Here is an 11,335-nt window from a genome sequence, read left to right as displayed (position 1 = left end):
AGAAGGCCTGGAGGTGGTGGCAGCAACAGCTCATAAGAGAGCACCAAGGAGGTCAGATTCGGGAGGTGAGTCAGATGAGCATGGTCAGCAGAGCATCCGTCCCTGCAAGTTCTCTTTCCAGGGCCTCTCCCTGGAACCCTTGAAACATGTGCATTGAGAAGCCATTTCTTCACCTTGAAATCCATGATCCTCCAGCCCTCCAGATCCGGGAACAGCCGCGCCCTCCAGCCTCAGCCCTCTCTCCCTCACCTGGCCCCCTCACCCAGGCCCTGTCCTGCTGGGCTCCTCTCTGTGGCCACCGGAGCAGTTCCCATATGCGCTGGGAGAGGTTCGCTGTCCTGTGAATGACGAAATGGGCAGAGGGGAAGTCCCCAAGGCCCTTGTGAAGTTCAAGCAGCTGTGCTGAGAACTGCGTAGCAACTTCTAAAACAATTGGGAGATAAAGGGTCACAACACAGAGGATGGGAGACATTTTGGAAGAGGTTAATCATACAATCTGGAGTTCTCCACATCCCTGCTTGCACATGTAAAGTGTTTCCATAGTCTCTTTATAACCACCTCCCACTGCTCCCCAACACACACGAACCCACATGCTTTTCCAAAGAGATTACTGATCCCATCTGAGAAACAATCAAGTCAGTGTTGCCAAGCCCTTAAATTTAGCTGGGAAAAATGAGGCTACATTTTAAAAGGACCAAGCTTTATATAAGACGACACTCAGAAAATCGAAAAAATAAACAAATGCCACAAGTCTATACTGTAACCTAGGATGATTTGGGCCCTTCAGCAGAAACTATTTGGCAGCTTTGGTTATGATATCTGTTCTACTGTTTGGCCAGGATGGGATTTTTCAACGCATTCATGCAGCTCATTAAATATGTTATTATGTTGGCTTATGTTTCTCTTTCAATTTAAGAACTCAGCTCTTAGAAAACATTTGCCTGAAATGAGTCCAAGTAGTTTAAGCCGCAGAAGCAAATCCATTTTGACTAATAAAAGACTAATTCTCTAAATAAGCAAGATGGTTTTTCTTAAATGAGAATCTAATTGTGAAATCCTATATCCTTAAATTTAGCAAATTACTAGCATAGACATTTCTAAGCCTATGCGACTTGGATCAGATTTCTCATCATCAGAAAAAGGAATAATTTCTCTATCATCAGAATTTGAAATGAGCTGCAAGAACACAGGCCTCAGCTGGCAATCACCTCTAGAAGTAAACAAACCCACACGCTAGGACCTGGAAGATTTGGGTCCTCCATGACTTCTACTATCCCCCTTCCATGCACACCCCACACCCACCAGCCAATCACCTTAAGATCCTTAATTGGCCTTCTTGTCTGCCCTTTATTGGGGGCTAGGAATGGCTCCCATCCTTAATGTTCTTCCTCAAATTCCAGAGACAAGACATTAGTGCTCATACTTTCATGTAGAGCAGGTAGTCAGGTGTGACTGATCGACTCCCAGCCCTCAAGCCAGAACTGCATAAATTGACACACTCTAAAAGAGAAAATTAGCATGTAACATCTGGGTCTCTTCACTCAGAAATGCGTCAGTTAAGAATTAGTCTTCTGGCTATAAACAAATGACTTAGAGCCGTGTATCTTACAAAGGCAGATCTCACCACTCGGTCCTGGGGGAGCTGCTTTTGTCCCTTGGCATACGGTCAGCCACAAGAGCATCAATATTCTGGCTGTATCCTTTGAATTGTTGCAAACATCATTGGCCCAGTTCTGTCTTCTTATTACAGCCACCAGGTAAAGTCTCCTCACACTACCGGGCTCACTTATAGGCTGTCTTGCAATGTAGTGTGCGGATGACAAAAGTCTCAAAAAGGGGAGATTTGTGTAATGAAAATAAGCAGCAGAGACCAGAGAGGACTCTGAAAAAATGAAAAGGCTATGCACATATTCATTGCCTTGAGCCTTTTGGACATGTGTATATCCTAGACTTTTCAAAATAAATTACTTTGAGCAGACCCTCAAACCAAATTGTATTCTCTGTTGTTTGTTCTTGCTTATGAGTACATTCGTTGAATAAAAACAAAATGACTACTCTTGTATGCAAGGCACTAGCTGGGGACAGGCTAGTGGAACAGAGTCGCAGTCTCCAACCTCAGGAAGGTCACAGTCAATCAGGGGAGCCAGTCAATTACATAAGAAAAAAAACAATACCTGGTGAGAAAGGCTCTGATAAAATCAAGTGCTGGAGCTTTGGCGATGCAGACAAGGAGGGATGGACAGGAGGTACCATTTATACTGGCCGCCAGGAGAGGTGAATCCCCTGGGGCGAGTGGGAGCAGGGAGGTAGGGGTGAGGAAGAGAGACGGAAGGGTGCATCAGGAGAAGGCAGTAGCACAGATGAAGGCTTGCAAGTGACAGCATGCCCTATTATTGGACCTGATCGTCTCCTGATCATCCAAAGCTCAAAGAAAATGCATGAGAGAGGAGGAGAAGTTGCAAGAGAAGGTGAGAAAGTAAGAAAACAGATTGTGAAGGGTTTAGGACTGAATCCTAAGGTCAAGGAAAAGTGGGGTCGATTGGGTTGTTGCTCCCAATTCTTTCCCCCATTCATGTTACAGAACTGACCAGAGCTTTACGGTGTGCAGAGCAAACGTCCCTGCCCCTTGACCTTGGGTTTAGCAATGTGACTTGCTTTGGCCAATGAAACGGTAGCAGAGAAGGCCGGTGGAAGCTATGAATGAGCTACTTGGGTTCACCTGTCCTTTTGCGCCGCTGCGGTGGTCCGTGTCAAGGATATGCTTCGGGGAGCTGATGCCCCTTCAGGCTAGGCCCTAGAATGATGGTTCATAGGCGACACCTAAACCCTACCAGAAACCTGGAGTCCTACCCAGCTGAACCCACCCTGGGTGAGCCAAACTGCTGCCAACCTGCAGACCTAAAAGCATGAAAATATTTATTTTGGTAAGTCACTCAGATGTGGGGGCTGTTATAGAGCAAAAACTGACTAAAATACAAAACCATGGCAAATTTTGCCGAAGGGACTGACACGGTCATAGTTGTATTTTAAAACACTCCCTGGCTCCATTATGGAGAACAGATTGAGGGAGAGAAGCCCAGTTGGAAGAGGAACACAGCCAAGCTGAGAGATGGTTTTGTTAACCCAGAGAAAAATAAATGATGGGGTCTTGTCTAGGGTGTCAGTGGTAGGGGGCAGAGAGAAGCCCTGATTCTTGTTTAATATGTATTCCTTTTAGTGCAGTATTCTTGTTTTGTGGGGGGTTTTCTTTTTAATATAAAATCTATTTTCCTCTAAGACCAAGATAAGCCCACAATCTCTCTAAGACATTAGAGTGCAGGCCTGTTTAGCAATCCGGCTTCATTTGTTCATTCAGGTATTTATTCTACTGACATTTATCGAATGCCCGCCGAGTGTCAGCATAAGGAAATACGCCATCCCTGCCACCCCAAAGGCCATAGTCCAGGCTGGAGAGACAGGCACGTGAGCAAACATTTGCAATAATACATTGAAGGTACTGTAATAAAAATGAGAATAAAACCTACAGTGACATGAAGGAGAGAATAAAATCCTTTATTCTATTAATGTTCCTGAAGACATTTATATTCATTTGCATGGGCAGCAGTCTTTGTTTTATTCACTGATACATTGCAGCTGCCTGAAAGAAAATGCCTAGCACGCATGATTAGCGGATGCTTAATAAATGTTTAGGTTTCGTGCTTAATTTCCTGACCTGTGGCTCAGATCCACCCTTCTGTCTCTTTCCAGTCTGGACTGCCTCGGATACGAGTCCCAGGAACTGAGATGGTGGTCAGTAGGTTCAAGTAGCAAAGCGAGTGTAGGATAAAGACTGAGAAGACATTGCACTGGGCCACCAGGATGGTGCTACTGGCTTTTGAGGGCAGAGTTTCAATAGAGGCCTGGAGTAAAACATCACACTGCAAACACAAGCTTCTTCACCCTATTTTAAGTTCTTCAGCAGTAGGGACTGGAATAGTCACCATATGCACTGTAGATGGGGGAGAAAAGGTACACAACCAAGAAGGGCTAGCAGGATGGCTACTCCATTGATGGTGTTTATCTTAATGAATTCACCCTGGTCTAACTAAGTCTGGCCCTTGGTTGTTACTGTCTATGAGATTTATCTCAGAGATCATGATTCATACTAACCCACAGGGGACTAAATATGACACCCCAATATGCTTCATGATGAATTTTTATTGAGAAATAGAACTGCTGTGTGGACTTTTTTATTCTTATTTGTCTGTGATAAACATGGGGGTGCATATATCTTTTCAAATTAGTGTTTTTGTTTTCTTTGGGTAAATACCCAATAGTGGAATTATTGTGTCCTATGGTATTTCTACTTTTAATTTTTTGAGGGACCTCCATACTGTTTTCCACAATGGCTGCACCAATTTACATTCCAACAGTGTACAAGGGTTCCTTTTCCTCCACATCCTCGCCAACACTTGTTGTTTCTTGTCTTTTTTATTTTAGCCATTCTGACAGGTGTGAAGAGATATCTCATTATATTTTTGATTTGCATTTCCCTGATGTTGAGTGATGTTGAGCATCTTTTCATGTGTCTGTTGGCCGTCTGGATGTCTTCTTTGGAAAAGAAGTCTGGTTGGTTGGTTAGTTGGTTGGTTGGTTTGTTGGTTGATTGGTTGGTTTTGAGTTGTATAAGTTCTTTATATATTTTGGATATTAAACCCTTATCAGATATATCATTTGCAAATATCTCCTCCCATTCAGTAGATTGCCTTTTTGTTTTGTTGATGGTTTCTTTTGCTGTGCAAAAACTTTTTAAAGCTTTTTATTTTGATGTAGTCCTTTTTTTTTTTTTTTTTTTGCTTTTATTTCTCTTGCCTTAGGAAACATATCTAGAAAAATGTTGCTAGGGCAAATGTCAGAGAAATTGCTGCCTGTGTTTTTTTTTAATATTAAAAAAAATTTTAAGTAATCTCTACACTTCATGTTGGGCTCAAACTCACAACCCCAAGATCAAGAGTTGCATGCTATACTGACTAAGCCAGCCAGGCTCCCTCTGCCTGTTTTTTCTTCTAGGATTTTTTACGGTTTCAGGTCTCACATTTAGGTCTTCAATTCATTTTGAGCTTATTTTTGTGTATAGTGTTAAAAGGTGATCTAGTTTCATCCTTTTGCATGTAGCTGTCCAGTTTTCACAGCACCATTTATTAAAAAGACTGTCTTTTCCCCAAAATGGAATCAAATTTCATTAGCTTGCCATAATTTCAGGGTTTGAAGCATCAGGCATTTTGGATATTTGTTGAGACTCACAGTGGACCCTCTCCCCAGGACAGGGCATAGAATGTTTACCCAGCTCACCATGCTTTTTTCTAGGGCTTCATTACTGACCAAATGTTGCTTCTGATTAACACTTAGGTTTCCACAAAGCTTTTGAGGACAGTTCCATACCTGAAGGCCATGTAGCTCTCACACGTGTAATGTTTGAATCCAGAAAGGTTGAATATGCCAATGCAGTTTGTAAAAACAATCTGCAAGTGAAGTAATGCTAAATAAATTAAAATTTGACTGGCTCTTCTTATAAAGCTGGTTGTAGTACCATAATGCTGGCACGCTGATTTTCATTTGGGGTTACACCTCCGTGACAAAGGATTAAGGAAAATTTCACAGCTATTTGTTTGAACAATCTTTAGTCTTCCAATGAACCACAAATTAATAAACCATTCTGTTAGTGATGTATTCACCTTTACATCTCCCCCAACTTACCCCTAATTGACTCAGCAGTTTCAAGATAAAATTGCATAGTACTGAATAAAATGTAAGCACACACATGTAAATAATATCACCATAGATCACCATTCTTATCAAATTTAGCCTGTCTGCATTTACCCATGCATTTATTGCTCTACAGGTTATTGGAACAGAGTAGCAGATTTCGATTGGCAGTTACTCAAGTCACCTGGTTGAGTGGGAATGGCGGTATCTTGCAACTTTCTCCATCTTAACTGGAAGGGGAAGTCCTTTCTTATTTACTTAAAATCCTTGATTGGCTTGTTAGTATTTCTACTACAATTGGTACTTGGTTTCCAGCATAAATTGTTTTTCTCTTGAGGCATCTGTATTCCTCAGATGTCTGGTTATTTTGGCCTATGAACTCATATTCCCATGGAGGTCCTGGCAGCTTAGCCTCATATCAACAGGTAATGGCTGAAGGCCAGCCCTAATCTGAGTCAACCCTAATCAAAGTTCAAGGGAAGCAGCAAGGAGTACTCCCTATATGCAAGTTCTCACACAAGGCTCTAACTATATCATTTGCTGGGGACAGGATGGTTAAAGAGTCATCTGTTTACTCTCATCCCACTGAGCAAATTCTGAGGGTAAGGGTACACCTTTGGACTCTCAGAGTAGTGGCACTTGGAGAAGGCAGTCTCCATCAGCTATGCAGGGGGCAGGGTGATTGCCTGAGGTCAGGCAGTCCACCCTGTCTTCAGCCACTCCACACCCCAGGAGCACCTGGGCTCTGGTTAAATTACTCCCACAGTCCCCCACAACCATGCTTTGGTCTCACTTGATTGTGCCCCTGCATTTGCTTTTTCCAAGAGCCCTGAAAATAATCCAGTCTGCAACCATCTCTTAAACTAATTTCCTAGCTTGGGGCTGCCAGGCCACAGAGGTAGTATAAATTCAGACTGAAAACTACCCTCAGAAAAGGTGATGATTATTTATTCCCATGGATGTGTGTGTGTGTGTGTGTGTGTGTATCCCTCCAACTCAAAGCTCAGATAAGGGTAGACCAGCTGCTTTGTTTTCTACCTCAGCTAATGGATGGCTTTGCTTCCTATTCCACTGTAGCCTTCTCAGGGTCCTAAGTTTATACAAGGTTCTTAGTTCCAGATCCCCATCTTGTCTGCTCCCAGACCCTTTTCGCTGGACCGCCAAGGCTGTTAAAACCCAAGCATCTTAGTTACAAAAATAAGAGTTCTCTCTTCCTCTCCGGGGGAAACAGTGTCAGCAGCTCCTTACCATGTGGAACTGTAGGTCCAGCTCTGATTTTGGCCTTGAAATATTTTCCTTACTCTCCTAACTGTGCATTTAAAATAATACTTGCCAGGGCGCCTGGGTGGCTCAATTGGTCAGGCTTCCAACTCTTGATTTCGGCTCCAGTAGTGATCTCAGGGGTGTGGGATCAGGCCCCAAGTCAGGCTCCGGGCTCCACGCAGGGTCTGCTCCTGATTTTCTCTCCTTCTTCCTCTGTCCTTCCCTCTACTTGTGCTCTCAATAACTAACTAAATAAATAAATAAATAGAATCGATAGATAGATAGATAGATGATAGATAGATAGATAGATAGATAGATAGATAGATAGATAGATAGATAAATGAAATGACACTTGCCTCCACAGGGTGCCTGGGTGGCTTAGTGGTTAAGCGTCCAACTCTTGATTTCGGCTCAGGTCATGATCTCTTGGGTCATGAGATCAAGGCCCAGTCTGACTCCGTGCTCAGCCAACACTCTGAGATTCTCATGTCCTCTGCCTCTCCCCACACTTGCATGCGAGTGCACATAACACGAACATGTCCATGTTCTAGCCTCAGAGAGTCTCAGCCTTGCATCTAGCCAGGGGCCAGGACCAGGGCTATTGTGAAGATGCACCCCCCTCCAAGTGATTCTCATGTGTGTCTCCACTTAAAAACCACTGGAAAAGAAAATAACAAGCCTGGGTCATTACAGCATGCACGAAGACTGTTTATATTTTGCTGGAAAATAATCTTTGTCTATTTTTCAAAAGAAATGAAACCTTTATTGGCATCTACAAAGATAAAATGTTTTGCTACAGATGATTGCCTTTTGATGGTTAGTTCTTTTTATAGCTAATTGGATGCAGAAGAATTTGTTGGAATTATGTATTATTATGTAGTGGACAATTCCATTTTCTGAAAGATAAGAAAAAATAGATGTTTGCATCATGTTTCCTGCATGAAAACTTTTCTTGACCAAAATTTTACTGAGCTCTGAAAACATTTTAAAATTTTTGCGTCATTTGCTTTACGTGTCAGTATGCCAAAAACCAGTATCAGAGATTTTGACCTTTGGCAGTTTTATCGCTGAATGGATAATAATTCAGCAATTTTTAATTGTGCCACTGATAAGATAACTGAATAAGTAAATGAAAATTTCCAAGTGCTAAGTACAGATATCCAATTTGCAGTTCTCACCAAAACCCATTAAATCCGGGTGGATAAAATGTCCATTCTAAATACTGTACATAATATTGTACAGAATTTGCCCAGAAGATATAAGCTAAATTTTTCAAGTCACCTATCAGAATTATTGTTGACACAATATATGCTCTGTGTTAAGGCGATAAAAATAGAAATTTTAAAAATTAGCTTTCTGCAAATTTCTTAGTTATCAAAAAATATTGGAAAATAAATGGAGGGGTGCCTGGCTGCGTCCATCAGTGGAGCATATGACTCTTGATCTGGGTGTTGTGGGTTTGAGCCCCACGTTGGGTGTAGACATTACTTAAAAAAATAACATTTTTTAAAGAAAAAAGAAAAAGAAAAGAAGAATTTTCTTCTGTGTTTTGACAATACTCATTATAATATCTAAACAGCGTCTCCTTGCCCCAGCTTAAACCAGGCAAAAATCCATATTCCATATACCATAAGTTTTTTTTTTTTTAAGATTTTATTTTGGGGGCACCTGGGTGGCTCAGTAGGTTAAGCAGCTGCCTTCAGCTCAGGTCATGATCTCAGGGTTCAGGATTGAGCCTGCATCAGGCTCCCTGCTCAGCAGGGAGTCTGCTTCTCCCTCTCCCTCTCCCTCTGCCCCTCCCCCGCCCCATCCTCCACCCCCCCCCGGCTCACGCTCTCTCTCAAATAAATAAAATCTTAAAAGAAAATTTATTTTTAATAATCTGTACACCCAATGTGGGCTCAAACTCACAACAGTGAGATCAAGAGATCATATGATCTACTGACTGAGCCAGCCAGGCACCCCCATGATAAGTTTTATATGAGGTATCTCATTTATTCCTTGCAAGAACCCCCTGCTCATATTCATCCACATTTTACAAATGAAAAATGAAGTAATGTGCAAGACTGCACAACTGATAGGTGGTAGAGTTTTGATTTGAACCTAGAACTTATATGTTTAAGAAAACTGCACTGGCTCTTACATTTAAAAAACTAAAAAGCCCCCACATAGAAGCAGCTTCTCGTGTCCTTCTCGAACGTCTTTCAGGTTCAGCCTACTCGCCTCCACTCTAGCCTCCACCATGTCCATCAGGGTGAGCCAGAAGTCCTACAAGGTGTCCTCCTGCAGCCCCCGGGGCCTTCAGTTGCCCTATGTACGCAAGTGCACCCGGCACCCACATCAGCTCTTCAGCCTTCTCCTGTGTGGCCTGGGCACCAGCGTGAGTATGGTCTGGAGCCACAGTGGGGCTGAGAGTATGAGGGGCATCACTGCTAGCTCAGTGAACCAGAGCCTGCTGAGTCCCCTTAAGCTGGAGGTGGACCCCAGCAACGAGGCTGTGCACCCCCAGGAGAAGGAGCAGTTGGAAACCCTCGACAAGTTCACCTCCTTCATCAAGGTGTGGCACCTAGAGCAGCAGAACAAAATTCTGGAGACCAAGTGGAGCCTCGCGCAGCAGCAGGAAATGGCTCGGAGCAACAAGGACAACATGTTCGAGCTATGACAACCACCTTTGGTGACAGCTGGACACGCTGGGCCAGGAGAAGCTGAAGCTGGAGGTGGAACTTGGCAACATGCAGGGACTGGTGGAGGATTCAGGAAAAAGTAGGAGGGGGAGATCAAACAGCATGCAGACATGGAACATAAATGTGTCCTAATCAAGCAGGATGTGGACAATACTGACATGAACAAGGTAGAGCTGGAGTCCCACCTCAAAGGGCTGACTGACAAGATCAGCTTCTTAAGGCAGCTGTATGAAGAGAAGATCGGTGAGCTGCAGGCCCAGATCTCAGACACGTTTGTGTCTGCTCCATGGATCTGGACAGCATCATTGCCCAGGTCAAGTCCAGGACAAGGACATCACCAACGACAGCCAGGCTGAGGCCTACACCATGTACCAGATCAAGCACGAGGAGCTGCAGATATTGACTGGGAAGCACGGGGATGACTGCTGTCACACGAAGATGGAGATTTCTGAGATGAACCAGAACATGAGCCAACTCCAGGTTGAGATGGAGGGCCTCAAAGGCCAGAGGGCTTCCCTGGAGGCCGCCACCAATGATGCAGAGCAGTGTGGGGAGCCAGCTGTTAAGGACGCCAATGCCAAGCTGGCCAAGCTGGAGGCTGCCCTGCAGTGAGCCAAGCAGGACCTGGCGTGGCAGCTGCATGAGTAACAGGAGTCCGTGAACATCAACCTGGCCCTGAACATCGAGATCACCACCTCCTGCAATTTGCTGGAGGGCGAAGACAGCCAGCTGGAGTCTGTGAGGCAGAAAATGACTACTCACGTGGGCTGAGCTCAGCCTACAGGGCCCTCATGAGCCCTGCCAGTCACCTACAGCCTTAGCTCCTTCCAGTCCAGCTTCAGCTGCGGGAGGTCTCCAGTTCCTTCAGCCAAGTCAGCTCCTCCAAGACCATGGTTGTGAAGCTGGTGTGCAAGTCATCTGATGTCCAGTCCAAGTGAACAGCCACTGTGGTCTCTTCCAGCCTCCCTGCTCCTGAGGCTACCACAGAGCCTTTGGGGGAAGGAGCTGTGGAGGTTGCATCAGGAACAAGACACACACCTGAGGCTCAGCCTTCAGCCCTCAGCCTACCCTTGGGGGTGTCTACTGCCTTGGGTACCCCCTCTTGCCCATGCCCCCAACTAAAAGCCAATTCAAGTGTCTTTTCCCAAATAAAGCCTCAGATGGCTCTGCCAACCCCTCCACCTCAAAATTTTAAAATAAATAAGTAAAATAAAAAACTAAAAAGCAGAAACACACAAATAGGAAACCTACTCAAAGAACAACCTAGGATCACAATGTTTAACATCAAGTTTCATTGGCTAGACCCCTACAAATATATCCTAAATCCAACAACCTCTCACCTCCACTGCCTCTCACTGGGACTTCGCAATCAGGGACCTCAGTGGCTCGCACCGCAGTGTGCTCTTGGGATCAGCAGTATGGGCATCACCCGGGAACTGGTTAGAAATGCAAATTCTCCACCCACTCCGCCAACCCAGATCTAATTACTCAGAAACTCTGGGGGGTGGGAGTGGTGAGCTGTGGTTCTCTTTACTAGACAGTTATGGGGAGAGAAGTAGAGAATGCTCAGTCTTTAATGTATCTTGTCTTCTCATACACTTAGCTATGAAGTTAATGAAACTTTCCTATGGAAAAGGTACCAC

General features: G+C 44.2%; 1 pseudogene; it reads left to right on the top strand.

Annotated features, from left to right (window-relative positions):
• Positions 1–9,250: 9,250 nt before the first annotated feature.
• Positions 9,251–10,463, top strand: LOC113931152 (annotated as a pseudogene).
• The last annotated feature ends 872 nt before the right edge of the window (positions 10,464–11,335 follow it).

The sequence above is a fragment of the Zalophus californianus genome, chromosome X, assembly GCF_009762305.2.
Source record: "Zalophus californianus isolate mZalCal1 chromosome X, mZalCal1.pri.v2, whole genome shotgun sequence".
NCBI lineage: Eukaryota > Metazoa > Chordata > Mammalia > Carnivora > Otariidae > Zalophus > Zalophus californianus.
Note: the sequence above shows the minus strand (reverse complement) of the source record. Positions and strands in the feature narration are given on the sequence as shown.